Source organism: Falco punctatus (assembly GCF_963210335.1).
Source record: "Falco punctatus genome assembly, chromosome: 9".
Classification (NCBI taxonomy): Eukaryota; Metazoa; Chordata; class Aves; order Falconiformes; family Falconidae; genus Falco; species Falco punctatus.
In genome coordinates this window covers 40,192,884-40,211,590 of record NC_137589.1, presented here as the reverse complement: position 1 = coordinate 40,211,590, position 18,707 = coordinate 40,192,884, and the positions used below count along the sequence as shown (strand labels likewise).

Here is an 18,707-nt window from a genome sequence, read left to right as displayed (position 1 = left end):
CCTAACTCATCAAGTCAAGTTATTCAACCCTACGCGACAAATGAAACTGAATCTAACATAAGACAAGACCACACGTGCCTGGGCCACAGCCCACAATACTCTCTACGCCGCCAAGGAAGAGATACTATTTTTCTGCCTATCCAAAACCAGGACACACTTTACCTTCTCCAGCTGATCCACTGCCTCCTGGCTCTGCTCTTTCTGTGGAAGAAAAGTGATGCACCAGTGTCAAGAGAAAATACTCTCACACATCTGAAACACATTTTCACTTCAACAAAGTAGGATACATGCCCAATTCACGCAAACAGAATTTCCACTGTCCTTTCTGTAGAGGACTAGGAAGTTCATCTTAGCTATTAAAAATACGAGATCTGGAGCTGCCTTCACTAATGTACTTCATATGCCAGGCATCTTTTTCATCGCTCAGTAGATTGCCACAGTTGTTCTCCGACACCGCTGCTGAAACCCCTCCATGTCTACATCTGAGCATCTACCAACTTCAGTTAAACTCGCATCCCCACATCTGTGCAACTGACGGCAGTAATCCTGGTGTATTGGGATGATCTCCAGAAATGCTGGGGTTTTTTTAAAAACACCACCAATAAATAAATAAAAAAACCAACCAACCAATAACCCCAAACAAAAACGTAGTCTTTTCCTTTAACTGAGACCTCAGACCTTTATTCCACTGAAGAGCTGGCCTTAAGTCACGCAGAGCCGCACTGGTGTTGGCAGACTTCTGCAGGAGGTGGTATGGGAGGGCTGAAGCCAGACACAAAGAGAAGGGGTAATTCTGTCCTAGCCCATTTCCATCTTAGCGGTGAAGTATTTGGAGATCTGTTGTCCGTAGGTAATGCACCTTTAGATATGAGGTGAAGGAGACAAAGGTGGCAGCTGCCTACCCAGGCCGCCACACAACTGTGCTGCTGCGTTTGCTATTTGCTTGTTGTCTCCCTGACAGCTTCTTCACAGATGCCTCGCAACTAACTACATACGCAGGACTTTTTTGCCTTCCCAAAGAACGAGCATTGTCCAAGCTCTTTCTTTACTACTACTGCTACTACTTCAATGCATTTTGAAAGATGACTACAGACGGAAGAGCGATGAGTGACAGGTTTTGATTCTAGCAATGCCCATGCACAACATAACCAGCAAAAGCAAAGGCAAGACCACCAATGCAGCAAAGGCCCTACACAGCTGCAGGCCGGCGTAAAAGCAGGCAAACAAGGAGAATCTTGGGTGGGCAATGCACTATGCCAAGTTCCTCTGCAGCCCAGCTAAAACACAAAAAGAAACAGAATGGAACAAAAATAACCCAAAGCCCAAAGGAAAACAACAAGGGGGGGTCACGGCGTACACCGGGAAATGCTGAACTTTGCTGCAAAAAGTGTACTTTTACAGAGGAACAAAATGGGGAAAAGCATTTCACACAAGAAAGGCTCTTTTCAGACTGAAACAAGTCCACTTGGCTGCATTTCTTGCAGTGTTAAAGCTGAAGGCTGAAAAGCTGCAGCGGGAATCCATGCAGGCCACAGGACAAAGCAGTTCACTCAGCGTGCCAAGAGAAGCTGAGGATATGATCAGAAACCAGCCCCAGACCCTCTCAGGCCTACTGCTCCCACTCTGCCGATATCGTTAGACCAGCAGCACCACCTGCAGAAACAGCTTTTCACACTGCTGCCAGCACCAGAATTGTGTGTTTCAAGGATTCGGACCAGGCGCAGAAATAGCTGTTTTATCAGGATGCTTATCATCCAGGGAAAGCCTGATGAGATCAGCAGAGCACACTTAAATGGAAACAACAAAACTCCGTTTCTTGTTCCTCAGTTGAGCCAATACATTCACAAGGGGCTCAACGTCTAAGGCCGCTGAACAGGTTTCCCGTGCAGCTCATTTTCTTCCCTACAGAGTGCTGTGTAAGCAGCCTTCCTTGTGGCACTAGGAGAGAACCCATAACTTTGCAGACACCCAAAGAGCTTGGAGGAGCAGCGAGGACCATGTCAGACTGGTTGGTTGGATTGTTTCTTACCAACTCCTCTATCTGTGTAACGAACTGCTTGTTCGTTAAGATTGCTGGAATCCAGGGCTACTGCCAGCTCCCGGTAACGTGTCTGATGGGCACATGCAGACAGGAGAAAAAGGAAGGAGCAGAAGAGGAGGAGGGGAGGAAAAAAGCAGTAATTAAAAAGGACAGCAAAATAAATCCTATCAAACTGTGATAACCAGATTCTCCAAACAAAACAAAAATCTGCCGTTTCCACAAAAGCAGCTGAGACATCAACACATTTTATCCATTCTGCCAAGGCTTCATTTTGACCTAACAGTGACTCAGAAATAAGAACGGCAGCTGCACGGAAGCCAGCTTATCCCCAGTCCCCAAACTGGAAACACCTCCGATACCTGCCTCCCAGTGTTGATCACAACTACCCGATGATAGCACAAGACAACACTAGACAGCAATGAACGAGAACTGTGCATTCAATTAGGTCTCGCTAACACTGCCGAAAGCAGAGTCCCAGTAAGTTATCAACAGTAGCAAATAAGAAAGGGGGCGGGGGGACAGGGACACTGAGAACAACCTCCTTCCATTTCCTTAATATTTGCGGAAGAAACAGCACTTTCTCCATTCACATATGATGTAGACTACAAGCAAAGCAGTCAAGTCAGCCAGTTTTATTCCCCACGGCAACAAGTCACTACTAAGTAAGAACTGACTATCACAATAATACTCCTTATAGCACCTTTCACTCCAAAGTACCACACAGAGAAAACATCCTTTTCTGGGTAAGGATAGATGCAGACTCCCTCTGCGACAAGCTAATGTCAATGATGCAGGTTGATTTCCCATTCTTTTCCACTAAATCAAGAATACATCTTTCCACGAATACATGCTGTCCGTTCATCCCACTCAGCTTTTCTTCCCACTGCTGAAAGTTTACGTTCTAAACCAGGATTTTTTGCTTCTCAGTGCTTAAATATCGTATTGTTCAGTAGGATGACTGCAGACACCGCTGGGATCCAAGAGTGTTTTCTTGAGCTGACTGCTTAAAGCTCCACATCAAATATCAAGAGAATTAATAGGACAAAAGGAATACAAAGGGAAATCAGAGTGAACTCCATTCCGTCTTGCAGGTTTCACTGCATCTATCCGGTACCCCTGGTGATTACTATAGTTACGCTTATTGATAAGAGACGCACGGATATGTAGGAAACAGGAGTTACTTTATGACAACTGAACTGAAACAATGGTAGGAAAATAAGCTACCAAAATGATGCAAGTGAAACGAAAATCAGAGCTTTGCCACAGCAACAGCGGAAGACAATTCTGGGCTACCAAATTTGACTTCCCTGAGCTTCTATCACAATTTGAGCAAGCCTTCCATTTAAATAAACTGCCTGAAAAGAATTGTTTTAAAAAGGCTGGGGTTTTATGTTTGTGCCTGAACACGTTTCTATTGCTTATCGGCATAGTTCCTGCCCTTTCCTCTTCAGAAGCCTGGCAACGTGAAGACGCTAAAGCCTGTAAACGCTTGACTCAAAGGATCCGACTTCCTGCCTAAACCTATTTAAACCCAGTACTGGAACTTGCCAGACTGTACATCCCCGGCGCAAGTTTCATCGCCTGTTGTAAAATGGGTTGGCAGGAATAACTAGACAGCTTCCTCAGGGCAGCTGCTTGCCTGCAGATCAGCAGAGTCATGCCCTTCAGAAACAAGGCCCTAGGGACTACAGCAACGACACGCACAGCGGGAGAAATACAGACCAAGAAAACACTACCTCTCCCTACTGCGCTTGCCCTCAGCAGTTCAGTTAGTTTATCGCCTCGCCCCACACTCCTCCTTTCCTCAAAGCTCAGCTGTCTCGCGGAAGAGGTTTTGGCAAGGTTCACTTTTTCACACGTTCAGTTTGACACAAACCAGAAGGGCGCAAGCACTTTACGAGCAATGGCAACGCATGGTATCAACTAGCTCCATGATAATAAAAACAGCAACAAAACTCAAGCAACTGAGAGGGGCTATGTCAGGACAAGGCTCCACCCAAGAAATCGAGGCCAGCGTAAACAGAACCTGAAGCATGCAGTAGGGAGAGCGAGTCACTGCGAGGGACACGAGCACTGCCTCCCCTTCCTCCTGTCCAATGAGGGTATGGCTACCCCATTGGAGCGCTTCAGGTCTGACACCGGCACCTTCAGAATGTTCAGAATCTGAAGGAGGTGAAAGAAAAGGGGAAACGGCTCAGAAAAGGACAGAGAGAAAGTGTCAATCGAAGGTAGCCAAAGAAACCGGCATCCTCCGGCTGGCCAGGAGCACGCAGCTCAAAGCAGCAGCTCTGGGCACACCCAGGGCTGCGTGACAGCACCGCACGATCAGACGCGGCTTTGGCACGTACCCTGAGCTCTAGTGTGCACCTTCCAGCAGCGGTAGCTGCTAACTATTGTGGCACGCTTCGCGTGCTGGCGATACAGGCAGCTGCGCCAGTCATCTATTACACCCGCATAACCATTTCCCGGCTCTAGTCACGTTGTTCAGAAAACCAAAGAACAAGGAGGTAGCAAGTGAGCTGGGACAAAGACCGAGGCACTCACGTTCTCTGGAGGCTGCTGGTCATCGCCCGGGGGAGTCTCAGGTCGACCGTCTCCATTAGTTTTGCGGTTTTCCTTACTTGCTGCAGCTGCTCCAGGGCTCTTCTTCTGCTGATACTCCTTCAGCTGTGAAAAATAATAATAATCTGAAATCCAAACAGAACATGCCTTCTGTGAGAATGATGTCAACCCCCCAGCCCCAGCTCCACTGGGTAAAAAGACCAAGTGTAAGGACAAGAGAAACGCTCTTCAATGAGTTTGTCGCCCGGGGGGCAAGAAAAATAAAAATCAAAACACGTCCAAAAAAAAGGCTAAAGTAAGATCTAATGTGATGCGTTTACGACAAGAGGCTCAGAGCTGCAAACGTTCAACTTTTGTACACAGCTAAGAGTTGCTGGGAAACGACTTGACACTCCATCCTGCAACTAAAAGGAGATGAAAAGAAGTATCTTGGGGTGGGGTTTTTTTAGGGTTCTAACTAAGAGCATTGAGGAAAAACGAGTAAAGGGCAATGAAATCTGAATGTTAAGTGAAACATCAGCACCTGACAGTAAGATCTCCCACTCCGTGAAAGACTTTGAGAAGGAAAATTGCAGTCCTTACAGACAAATGCCATGTTAATACAAGCAGCGTAGTCACTGTGAACTAAGGGGAGAAGCAACCTACAACTCATTTTTCAATCACACCCACTTCACCCCGGAAAAGCTAGTCGGATAAGCCGTTCGCTTGAATTCGGCGAGGTCTTCCGAGCCGAATCGTTTGTGCTCCAGCAGGGTGAAGCCCCCAGGCAAGCGAGCCCCAGGCAGTTCGGTCAACCGCCCGCTTCCCCAGCCCGCAGCCCGCCCTCCGGCCCCCCGCCGGGCCGGGCCGCGCCGGGCCGCGCCGCGCCTCGGCCTCCAGGTGGGGAAAGAAGGACCCGTTATTGGCAGAATTCCAAAATGGAAGCCCGAACCGCTCCAGGACACTTTCCCCTCCCCAGGACTTTCACATACGCCGCCGACGCCGCGGCCGGGGAAATAAGTAACATGAGACCAAAAACCCCCAAAAAAGGGTGTGGGGGAGGCCAGGGGGAGGGAAAACCGCCAAACCGAACCCGGCGGACCCACGGCACCGCCGGCCCGGCCCGCCCCGGCCCCCGCCGCCCCTCACCTTCTCCTTGCCCGCCGCCAGCCCGCTCCGCCTGCTGCCGTCCGCCACGGCCGCCCCGCGCCTGCGCCGCCTTGGCTTCGCCCACCACCGGCGGCAGCAGCCAGGGCCCGCCCAGCCTGCGCTGCCGTCCTGGAGGCCCGGCCCATCGCCGTGCCGCGACGTGCCCGGCCCATCGCCGGGCCCCGCCTCATGGCCGGGCTCCACCGGCTCCGGCACGGCGCCGGGCTGCGGCTCGTGGCCGGGCTCCACCGCCTCGGGCTCGCGGCCGGGCTCCATCGCCTCGAGGTTGCCGGGCCCGGTAGCTCTGCTTTTACTGCAGGGACTGGAGGAGCCGGTGCCACCTTGCAGTGCCTGCTCCCCGTGTTGAGAGCCCGCACCGCCCGCTGCTCGGGTGACAGCCGGCACTGCCCGCTGCTCGGGTGACACCTGACTGGCCCGTCGTGCCCCACCCAAACCTCACCTGCAGCTTCACAGGAGACAGTTTGTTCCCCAGCGCTGACGGCACAGTGGGCCCTGTCGCTGGGAAACTCCACTTCCCAGCGTGCCCCGCGGCGCGCCCGCGCCTGCCGCTCCCGGCCGGCCCCGCGCGCACCCGGCCGGCCCGGCGGGCGGCGGCAGCCCTGGCCGAGCGGGTCCCGCCGAGCGCGGGTCGCAGCGCGCCCGCCCCGCCGCGGCCCGGGCCCGGGCGGTAGGAGCCGGGTCCCCGCGTTACAGATTTGCTAACGGTTAGATTTAACTAACCTTATTTGATTTTATAAAATCATTTCCACAGAACTATAGAGGAATAAGAAATATATTTCAGTGGAACTAGCAGTTGCACAACAAAAGCTGCTATGGAATCCTCCGTACAGCCCTGTACCAAGGCCAAGGACTGAGAGCAACCGAATGAAACAACTCGTAGCTACCTGCCAAGAAATCGTGAACTTTAATAACAGCGGTATAAAGAAATGGTATGGAATGGGGACAATCAGTTACGGGTAAATATATTTACGCAAAGAATGTCGGTCTAGTAATCAGGTCATGGAACCATAGTTTGAAAGAAATGATTAATGAAAGAGCTAGCGAAAGAAGGAGTCCATTTCTCTAACTTTCTCTGACAAGGGGCCTGTTTATAAGTTATCTAGAGGGAGCGAGTAAAAGAAACAAGCCGAAGGACCAGATGGTCGACAGGGACATCCATTAGCTCGGGCCGATGAGAACACTGCAGACTTGCAAGACCATCACACACCAGGCAAAAGGTGAAAAGTACCCCGTGAGGAAGACCTACGGCCTTCCTCCCAGAGACCACTGCCCACGTCCCGCAGACCCCTGCCCACAATTCTTGGAAGGATTTGCGCAGGCGCGAAGGACTGAGAAGCTGATTAACATACGAAGCGAGAGTCTGTTAATGATTTTGGGGAAATAGTATGTTCATGCATGAATACTTACTGCAGATGCATGACTCAGTCCTGGATGAGGTGTACGGTGTCGAAGCTCGGTGTGCGTTGATCGGGAGAGGGCTCACTCACGCACCCGGCCGTCCATAAAGAAGTGTCTGCTTCTCTCCCTCACATCGGTGTCGGGAAGTTTTTCATTCCGAGATTTCGGTACCCCCCGCTGCCCCGCCCCCGCCGCGGGCCGTGCCTGCGCTGAGGCGGCGCGGCCCGGCCCCTGACGCGGCGCCCCCCTGCTCTGCCAGGGCCTCCGGTGGCGGCCGGCGGAGCGGCGCGGCCGGCTGCAGGTCCGCGGTGAGGCCCTGCGCGGGCTGGGGGGAGCGGGCCCTGCTCCAGGGCTGCCCCGGCCGCCGTCTATGGCCCGGCACGGCAGGGCCCGGCACGGCACGGCACGGCCCGGCACGGCACGGCACGGGCCGGGGTGTGTTTTCTTGGGGGGGAGCTGCCGGCCTCGCCCCCCGGCGCTGCCTCGTCCTGGCAGCGCCTCTGAACACCGAAATTGTGGGGGTTACGGTCTTATTGTCACCTGACGCTGTAAATCTACAAAACGCCGTAGAATATGATGGGGGGCGGGGCAACGTTACAGAAACCCATCAGTCTTTTACCTGAGCTTCCCCCCTCCCTGCCCAGGAGACACGGTGTTTTTTCCTTTCCTTTTTTCCTCCTCTTTTCTCCATTTCTGATTAGCGCCCCCCAGCACCGCAGCATCTTCCCCTGGGCTGAGGTAGCGTGAAATGTCTCCTGTGCTCTACAGATGCCCCGTCCCGCGTCCTGCCAGCCTAACGGAACGAGCCAAGAAGCCCTGCAGTATGAAATCGAAGAGCTGAAACAGAAAGACCTTGCTCTAGACCAGGAAACTGCACAATTATTGTCCGAGTACGCCCTTGGCGAGCTCAGTGGCCGCTGTGATGCCTCAATTATTTTTGTTTCAAAAAACCCCAGTGGTCTAGGGCTTAGAGCTAAAAGCCGTCCTCTTACGCCACCGTTTTTATCGTGGCGCTGTGCAACGTTGATTACAGCGTTGTCTTGATTTATGGGACCCGTTAAGAGAGAACTCTTTCCACTTTATTTGGTAAAGCAAACCCAGGTTTTACTAGGAGCTCGGATAGGAGGATTTTAACTTTACCCCAGGTGTTGCTGAGGCAATTACCTGTAAACTGGGAATGAACGGTTTTAACCGTCGTGATGCTATGACACATCATGCTACCAGAAGGCCTTGCTCATGTGAGAATTAAAATGGAGATTGTGGCTTGTATGACCTGCCCGGTTTAGCCCCGGATGAAACGGTTTCCTTGTTTCTTCCATCCTGATCAAGGGTTTATTTATTTCCTGTCTGAAGCAAGTGGGTTAAACGTTTGTGTTCAAGAAGCAGAGGTGTTTCCCAGGCAAGCGAAGGGCCTGGAAAGAGACGGGTGCCGCTTACAAGGTAGCGCAACTGCTTTAACTGTGGTTTCTTATGACCTACTGTGGCAGCTGCTTATTAGCAGCTCTTTTGAGGTAAAGTTGCTGCTTGGTTTTTAAAGAGAGGGTATCTCTGTGGGTTATTTGTTGCAAAGGAGTGTTATTTTCTAAGGTCACGTGTAGTACAGAGAATGGAAACGGCAGAGCAACAAAGGCTGTTCCCAAAGCTTTTTTGCTTTACCACCACGCATTTTTTTTTTCACTAGCTACAGATTAGAGATACAGATACAAAGTGAATTCACCACAGCCTATTCCTGTTTCTACTTGATTCTGAGAATTCAGGTGGGTTGGGGTTTTTTTGTAAGTCGATGTGGCAAAAAAAAACCCCACTCAAAATGAGGGTCTACTCATTTGTAGCTTTCGTGTTTATGACTTGCAGCAACTGTACTTGCTGCCTTCGGATTCTGCTTTAGATAGTGCCAGGCTTGAGCGTCTCAAATCTCCTTGCTGTGCTGGGTCAGTAGGGGCAACACTCGCTGCGCGGCATTTTTGACCTTTTCTGCTTTTATTGCTACAGAGGCTACAGCCTGGAGGAATTGGAGCAGCACATTTCTCTGCTCGCTCCATGAGTACAATGATATTAAAGATGCTGGACAGATGCTGCTGGGCAAACGGGGTAAGGAAGGGGAAAACTGTTGATGAACAACTCAGTCAATGTTTTCGTGTAGGCAGAGAGAGAGAAGGTACTACGCCACGAAGGCAGAGCTTGTTTTAAAGATTCTTGAATTCTAGGGCTTTCATTGCCCAGCCACTTGTGCAGGCACAAACACTTCTGTCGTTATTTTCGCAGGATGTGTTTAGAACCGAACATGCGAAAGAATTGTCATTTACTGCTGTTTTAGTCTGTGTTATGTACTGCCAAAATTTGTTCAGTCTTACCAATTTTTGTCAGTTTTGCTCTTCATATACTTTAAAAGAGTGTTGAGACAAGCAGAGAGCACAGCTGCAAAACCTTAGGTTGGTTCCTTAGCTATGGGAGGTTCTGTGAGATAGTTAGGGGCTACTGGGAGGAAAACACAACTTTTCTGACTCGTCTGATACTTCTGTAATGAAAATAGCGGTCTTTCTTTTCCAGCTGTTATCTGAGGGGTTACTACAAAGCAGCTCTACCCTGAATACATCCGATCTGGAGCTTAGCTCCAGTTCTGGAGCTTAGGTTCCAGTATTGAACCTGAAGATTGCCCCGCCCTGCAAAGCTGACACTTACTGGGCCGTGACGGTTTGGTGTGGTATTGGTTCAGAACTGACAGAAGGTGGCCTCAGACGCGTGTGTGTGGAATTGCAACAGCGCGTGCATGAACAGCCTTATTTCCGAGCAGCTTTACAACGTGAAAGCTGTTGAATCTGTCAGCTGTGTCCTGCTTGTGGGAAAGGGATGTAGGACTTTGGATAATTTTGTCTCCTGTCTGATGGGACAGTATTTTATTTTTTTTTCCGTTTGTTGGAAAGGCCGTAATTCAGGTTGATGTGAAGACTCTTCCCGTGGAGACCTTGCTTCTCTCCAGCATCCAGGGGCTGTTTGGTTACTGAATAATAGAGGAAGCGAGGGCATGCAAACGTGCAATGTCATAGCTGCTTTGAAAGAAAAGAAAAAACCCTCGGAAGCAGCAAGGGAAGAAGGCTGAATTTGTGGTGGCTTGGGGGTTGGTTTTGTTTTATGATCACCTCTGGGTGAGTCTGGGTATTCTGCATTTTTGTACTTAACTGCTCTGGTATCTAGAGGTTCTGTATCATTTCTGTGGTAAATGGCAAAATGTGAAGTTGTATTGAACTGTCCTGTCTGAATAAAGCAGCTGTCACATTTCTCAGTAATCCACTTATTTAAGAGCCTATAAACCAGTGCGTGAACCTGGGAGCAAATTCTTAACCTCTGTTCTGAGACAACTGTAACATCTATTACTCAGATGTTTTCTGAGGACTCTTAATGGTGACGGTGTGGCAGCGCTACCCAGTAATGGGTAGGTGCCGAATTACCTTTACTGCTACAGAGGCTACAGCCTGGAGGAATTGGAGCGGCACATTTTGTTTTTGCGGCTAAAAAAGGAACAGTCAAAAGTAAGGAAGAAGCGAGTGGTGCGGCAGAGCGGTAATAAGGGGAGCAGCAGCGATGATGAAAATGATATCGGCAGACGCGTTACAGAGGGCTGGAGGAGAGTGCACTTGGAAAGTATGAAAGAGGGAGCGCACGCGTTTCCCGTGATATTACAAGATAGGCACCCGGGCCAATATCAGGCATTTCACTGGGAAATGATTAAGGAACTACGGAAAACTGTCACGCGAAATGCACTATATTCTCCTTTTACACAAACTTGGTTAGAGAATGTGATGATGGGTCCGCAGCTAGTGACTCTGCTAGAATGGATCCGTGACAAAGTGCTGGACTTTCCACCTGATGGCACTTTGCAAATTCCTGCCTGGCAAGCGGTCGGCAGGCGATTGTATGATGCTGCCGTGGAGGGGGACTCCGTGGCAGGAATGTGTTTAGTGCCTTGGTGGCAAATTCTGACTCCTCTTCCGCCAAGTGTGGGCTGATTCTACTAACGGCGCTAAACCAGGGGAGGCTGTAAATCCCGCCGACAGCGCGGCTCTTCTCAACACACCGTCAGCGATGGCGACTCCGTCCACACCTCCTGTGCCGCCAAAGCTCCTGTCACTGATTGCAGCGACCCTCACAGCACAGGACCGAGCGCGGGAACAGGACAACTCGGACAATGATTCCATTGACACTGATAAACCTTTTGACCCAGGTCCTATAGACCCGGAAGAGGAGCTAGACCTTTTTCCTCCTCCCCCTGATGCACTGGCTGTATGTTCGGGGAGGGTGAAAGGGGGTCTGAGGGATCGGTGGCAGCAATGCAAGCGGGAAGCGCTTAAGCGAGGGCATTTGGGAGCCGCCATGGCACGTTCAGTATTTTGTCAGCCAAATCAACCTGCAGAGTGGCAGCCTGTGCAATACGAGGCTGTTAAAGGGTTAAGCAAAGCCGTGCGGGAAGGGGGGATTCATAGTCCTTTTGCTGTGTCCCTTCTTGAAGTGATGGCAGAGCCTTATCCACTCACACCACGTGATTATTGGAAGTCATTGCTTTGTGTGGTACGAACTCCGACGCAGTGCATGATGTGGTTATCTGATTTTTGCGAGCTATGTGTAGTGGCCTCGATTGAAAAGCTTAATCGGGGAATTGCTGTGAACTGTGAGCCGCTGGCTGGAGAAAATAATTGTGCCGTCCGATCCTGTGACTCAGGCAAGGTATCCCAGGGACGGCTATTTGCAGATGGAGGAGATGGCTATGAAGGCAGTCCGGGCAGGGGGATACGGGAGTCTGGGCGAGCCTCTAGTGCGTCCTTCGCCACAGTCTTGCAGGCTCCTAGAGAGTCATAGACTAACTTTATTGATCGGCTTCAGAATATTTTGCAACAACAAGTCGAGCAGGAGGAAGCTCAAGGGTTGCTTTTAAAACAACTAGCTGTGATAATGCCAATGAGAATTGCAAACGGGCATCGCAGCCCCTGCACAGTCGCAACCCCAACATGTGTCAAATGGTTATAACCCAGAACTCACAGCAGACTGTAACTCTCAGGTTGAGTTCTGGAATGCAGCGTAACACATTTTTGCTTCTCTAATCTCTTCTGTAAGAACAGTGCACGCTCTTCACGTGCTTCGTAAATAAGGCTGCTAGCTTGCTAAAGAAAGTAATACTACAATACTATTTCTTTCTTTTTTTTCCCTGGCTTACTATTATTAACAGGTGTCGATTCTGTCCGTCGTATGTTGCTACAGAACCGAGTTGCTATTGATCTTTATTATTAGCGCAGGGACAAGGGTGTGAAGACTTTGATAGGATGTGTTACGTCAGTCTGAGTGACCGCTCTGAATCAATCCACAAAAGCATACAAAACTTAAACCAAAGACCTGCAGCAGAGCCAGGGGTGGGAGGCCTTTGGTCTCTTCTCACGGCTGGGAAACTTTGGGCCGTGGATCAAAAGTAGTCCAGGATTTATTATAATCGCCTTAACCCCCGTATTGATGTTTGCCTTCTGTCTCCCACGCCTTTTTGTCCTGTATTCAGCGTTTAGCTGATTGTGACATAAATCAGGTCACGGGCACCCAGCTACACACAACCTTTGCCTTGTCGCAATTCACAAGCAAAAAAGAGGAGGATAGAGAATGTCTGAAGAGATATACAGGAGAGGAAAATGGGGAATGGCTGACCTAACAAGAGATGAGAGAACAGCTAGGTATTGTGAAAGAGAGGAGGAAAGACGAACACGGTTATCTAGTGACAAATAGGTGTCTGCACGCGTGTAGCGGTACATAGCTATGTAACTGCGTGAATGAGCTCTGCCCTGAGCCTGGTGGTACGTGCAGCTGCGGTTTGTGTCCGGGCTCAGAGATGTCGATACGGGCTTCTCTGTTACGGTCAAGTGTCTCTGGTTGCATTAAAAAAAAAAAAAAAAAAAAAAAAAAAAAAAAAAAAAGGTGACTTTAATAAGACTGCAACCTAATCGAATTCCAAGAAAGGTGAGATAAGATGAACTTCTGAATTTTGTTCATAAGTTGTAATGGAGTGCTACCTATATATGAATGCTAGAACATAACTCTGTTTCAGTGTGACCAGAATTTAGCATGCAACTGCATCAGCATATTGACAGAATACCTTTTATTTCTTTTTTTTCATAACCTCTAAACTGGGAACAGCTCAAGGTGAAAAGAGACTGTTCAAATCCTCAGCTGTTGCCTCAGAAGGAATAACGTGTTCTTTGTGTACAGGTGAATTTAACACAGCTGACAATTTGTTTTGGGTTAGAAGTCAAGTATCCGTCACACCTTCATCCCCACCACCACAACCTTTAAGGTCGGTGGGAAAAGCATTCTGTACTCCGTTGCAGCGGTGAAGCTTCAGTTGAGCTGCAGTAGTTTGCGTACTTAACTGCAACCCCTTTGGTGAAAATGAAGTTGTCGTACAAGTTAGACTTTAACTTGAGTAACATACCATTTGATACCTTGTAAGCGAGAAAGATTGTGTCCTGACAGCATGCTCTTTCCCACACTTGTGCCTAGAGTGATACTTGAAATCAGTTTGCGTGTTAAGTTTAAACCTAATCACACAGATATCTCAAAGTCCACAAAGATACATCACTGCTTAGGGTATTCTTGCAGTATAGCAGGTGCAAAACCCCTTCCAAAGTAACGATCTAGTGAAGTGTTTTCTTTCAGGAACACCATTTTCTCACTTCTCATAGGTTATACACCATACAACACAATATCTCTCCCTCAAGTCTCTTGTGGCTAAACTGCATTCTGCAAATTTGTGTTAGAAATAGATGCTTGCATTTTCACCTGGTGAAGTTCCCTAAGCTAAAGGATTGTGACCTAGGCATTGCTACGAAGCTCAAAGATCGTGACAACAGCGATGGAGAAGAGTGATTTAACATGTAGTTGATTTATGGTTCATACAGGACTATATCACACTACAAAACCGGTATGAATTCAGAGTTGTGGATGTACTGCATGTTCAGGTAATAGTTTATCTACATTTTTTTTTTTTTTTAAAAAGGTGCCTAAGCTATAAATACCGTATACTACTATCTTTCCCTATTTTTGCAAGCATTTTTTTATTTCCCTGTTTGTGTATAGTTTTATCTATCTATCTCTATGTAAACAACCAACACAAAGCAACCAGAACATTTTGAGAAACTTTTATAGTTAACTTCTGCATTTAATTCCAGTAACAATCTAGAGGTGTCCATTCAGCTGTTTGTTTAGTTCCAAGTCTTCACTCTATGCTTTCAGGTTCTTTGAAAAGCAGCAGTAACAGTTGAGCGGTTATTTAAAGTAAAACTTTGCTCTACACAATTTCCACTTCCATGCCTTAGAATGGAGGCACAGCGGAACACTCGCCCAAGGGCAAGATTTCAAGAGCTTTTAAGCAGGTTTTATCTTTTCACGTTAGCATAGAAAATGTTCCTTAACAGCTTATATATAGAATTTACAAGTTAAACACAATTTCTCATGCTCACTTATTTGATTAGAAGTTCCTGAAAAATATTTTCATAAAACTTCCATAGCTTATTGCACGTTCTTATAAATAATCATAAACCTGTATGTTGACCTCTGCATGAAATGCACCGATAACAAGTTTAACATTTTGTGAACCCGACTGAAATGTACAAACGTACACATAAAATAAGGCCAAAATTGGTAATTAAGTAGTGAGAAAGAAAACAAAAGTAAAAGGGATGACAACTGTAGGACAAGGCCTCAAGGACAAGAGTCCAAGTACTGATAGCCTGATGAATAGAGACTTGTTAGAACTTGTAGGGCACAAGCCCTGGGAACAAAGGAACAAGGTAACTGCGGACCCCTGAGCCGTTACAGTTGAGGAGGCAACCAGACCGACAGAGAAACAAGTAGCCAGATAAGGGAACGGATAGCGCCGATATGTAACGTTGTTAATCAAGAAAGCTGCGTAGAAAGAAACTCCCTAACTTTGGAATAGAAACTGTTGCTATGGCAAGGTAAACTAATAAGTTCCTATTGTTCTAACGGTGTGCCTTAAATACCAACCAATCAGTGTTTTTTACGCTTAAGATTTAACCAATCAGTGTGTAATATGTAGAAGGTAGAAACGTATATAATTGTAAGAAAATCACTAATAAATGGACAACTTGCTTGCATCAAGCTGCGTCCCGTCTCTTCATTCGCCGCAGACAACTCCATAACATGGTAAAGCAACCTTTTACAAAATAAAAACCAACAAAGAAACAAAACCAAAAACCACAAACAGGGGTGAATTGTAGAGAACAGAGACAGTGGGTTGTTTTGACATTGGTAATGTGCAGCTGAGAACCTGCAGCAAAGAGTCAAATAACTTTGAGGGAGCACGAGAAGAAACCAGCATGAGACACAAAGAAAGGAGGGATGTGATCTCACCTGTGGAAGGCAAGTGACCAGCAGAGAGTAGCCTGTCGCAGCACTCTCCAAAGGAGCCAGCTGCAACCAGGTCTTTTACCATCACACTCTCCAGGGCAGTCCCTCTGCTGCCTTCTAGTCTCGCCTCATCCAGGGCACGCTCACCCTCTCTGCTTCTTCCTCGGCTGCCCAACTGCTTCACAGAACCAGCCACAGCTGCACCTTGTCTACACCAGCCAACCCACCGCCCCTGAAGCCAGCCCACAGCTGTCTGTTATCAATGCTCATTAACCCAGCTTCGTTCCTCTGCAGTAGCCTATAGTGCACAGCGCTAAGGAATGTGTTGTATGAACCTTCCGGGCCGTTCCGCGTCGATTCACAGTCAGTTACAAAAATTGAAGGACATGTCACAGGGCTTACGGCATGAACTTTTGGGAGATGGGTTGCGGAATCTTTTCAAGTCTCGGGGAACCACCAGACGGTTGCAGGAGTTTACAACACGCGGAGGAATATTGTTATTGCTAATTGTAGTTATACTGACCATTATTCCCTGTATGCTGAACTGTACAAGACCCATGATTCAAAAGTAGTTTAACCTCTAATGTTGTTTCTGCTCAAAATAAAGACGGGGGAAGTGTAGAGAGCTTTATGGCCAGTGCTGGAGGCCACGATGCCTGTGAAGGGCCTTGAAGGCTAAAGAAGAGAGAAAGTACGATAAGGTTGGCTGAACGCCCGGAAGGAAGACGGGATATGAAGCAAGGCCAGGGCGGATGCGCGATGCCACATCTCGGCGGCTGGCTGAGAACATGAAACCCACAGAGATAAGAAAGAAGAGAGAAAAAAAGGCAAGAAGTTCAGTGCATTTGCAGCTTAGTAATTAACCAATTATATGTAGCCAAGACGTGTGTGAACAGTATTGATTAACCAATGATAATTTAGTATGGGGCGCGTGAACAGCAAACGAGGATATTATAAGCGTGGGTTCTGGACTAATAAAAGGTCTTCTGGTTGAACTCGGGAGTCCACGTCATCGTCTCCTCAGGCAATGTGCTCCTCCTCCTCGTCTGCCATTGCATGGACCTGCAAGGCCACACCATAAAAGTTAAAACAACGTTCATGGTGCATTCACTCCTGCCTGTGTTTGTCTAGAGCAGCTGTGACGCTGCCCCTGGTGTTACCTGCTCAGAGAACTGCTGCACCTACTGCTGCCACATTCTCCGCACCTCCTTCCGTTTCTCTGCATACTGATGTCTTTCTGCCTGGAGCCGGGGAACTGACCCTGAGAGCTGTTCAAAACAAAACAAAACACAAAGAAAATCATATTGGCTAAATACATTTGGCAGTGACTGCTTCAGGGATAAAGCCTGAAGAAACCAGTGTTAACGCAAAGCTCAGGCTGCATTCTTCTGCCACACAAGTTTCTTTACAGACATGAAGATCTGGATGTCATTTCGTACAAGTCCTGAGCAACCCGGGTTTCCAGGCCTGCCCTTCTCCTCCAGTGCCACCTGCAACTGCTGCTTTGCATCCAGACTCCCTGCCTGATTTGACAACTGCCAAGAAAAATCAAAAAGTCACGGCAAAATGTTAACACGCCACTTCTGCATAGCCTTTCCCCTGATAGCAACCTGCCACATGATCCATGTTGCAACCTTAAAGTGCTCCAACTCACGGTGATGTTCAATTAAAAAAAAAAAAAAAAAAAAAAAAAGAGGAGGGGGGAAGGAGATTAAAATCAAAAAGCTTAGATTTTAGCCCTGTAAAACAGGCTGAGCTAGACAGCTCCTCCCTACCAATTATATATTTACTATTTGTTTGATTAAAACCTATTTTCTTAATCTAAAAATCTGGCTCAGAAACTCTGTGCATTTCCAGAGTCTGTATTACACAGCCAGATCAGATGGTATAAAAACCTGTGATTTTAAAAGTTGTCAAACACATCAGGAATTTAAAGCCAATGTCTGGAGCATGTCAGCTGGCACACAGTACTTTTCCCAGAAGAGGAGCAGCTGCCTTTATTTCAAGGGTAACTTAAGCCACTGACTGGGGAGGAAAAAAAAACCAGACCCAAAAACAAACAAAAGAGCAGTTTCTTCCCTCACAGGCTCAGGTTCACACCGGCTTGCTCTCTGAACTGCTAACAGCTGGCTTCCTGAAGTCCCTTCCTAACTGGCTGCTTCTCTTAACTTTCCCCAGCTGACCTTCAAGTTACCATTGTCCAATTCACCTTCTGCAAGGGTGGGTACAAACACCACCCCTATTCAACTGGCTTCTCAGTGAGACCACGAGACAGCTGCGTAACCAAAATGCCAAACAGATACAAAGCAGGAAAAGTCTTCGTATTGTCACGCGCTGTATGTTCAGTCACCCTCTCATATTGCAGAACATTCTTTTTGCAGACCAGCGTCACAACAGCTTTCAGCCTCCTGCTCCAGCTCCTTCAAACAGACCTTCTGTTCCTCAGAGGCCTCGCTGAAGGCCTTTGACCAAGAGGATGCCTTGATGGGGTTTTGTGCCTTCCTTTCAGAACAAGAGTTAAGCCTTGCCCCCACTCTCAGAAGCACAGTCTTACAACGGTCAGTGTGATCTACCCTCACAGCCTGGAAGCAGTATGGGCACCTGTTGGATCCTCCGTTCAGCCATTTCCAGTTTCTGATGCAAATCGTCCATACACAAATCCTTAGCTGAGATCTTGGAAGACAGGAAGTCAATCTCTTCTGACAGCTCTAAATTCTCCTGCTTCACTTCCTCACTACTTTTGCTGAAACAAACCAAAATTAAAGCAGCATCACTGTATGTACTATGGGTCCGGGCAAGTACATGTCATAAATTTACAATCCAGCTAGTCTTAACACTTAGAATCACAGAAACATCACATCCAGTCACGTTTTTTAAGCTGAATATCCAACCTCCCAAGTCACCACCTGTGGTGCATGCCCCTTGTGATGTGTTGTGGCTCTACCGGGAAGAGCAGTGTTACTCTGCAGTAACAAGCAGCAGATGGACTTACCTTTGTTCGTACAGCTCCTCTTTCAGGTCTTCTACCTCCTTCATTAACTGTTCGTTATGCTGGAGAAAAAAATAATGAATGATTCAGCTGCAGACTTCAGCAAAATACTTCACCTTTAGCACATCAGCTGAACTGGAAAGCATCAGAACTTTGGCAAAATCC

At 48.0% G+C, this 18,707-nt stretch overlaps 2 long non-coding RNA genes across 2 annotated transcripts; one reads left to right on the top strand and one right to left on the bottom strand.

Moving 5' to 3' along the window:
• Window positions 1-6,964: 6,964 nt before the first annotated feature.
• Window positions 6,965-10,433, top strand: LOC308069080. The gene is made up of 2 exons (XR_013930276.1): window positions 6,965-8,040; window positions 9,143-10,433. It is a non-coding gene; the product is annotated as an uncharacterized lncRNA (long non-coding RNA).
• Window positions 10,046-18,291, bottom strand: LOC308069084. Its single transcript, XR_013930280.1, has 2 exons — window positions 18,155-18,291; window positions 10,046-16,821 (listed from the first exon to the last, which is right to left on the bottom strand). It is a non-coding gene; the product is annotated as an uncharacterized lncRNA (long non-coding RNA).
• Window positions 18,292-18,707: the final 416 nt, after the last annotated feature.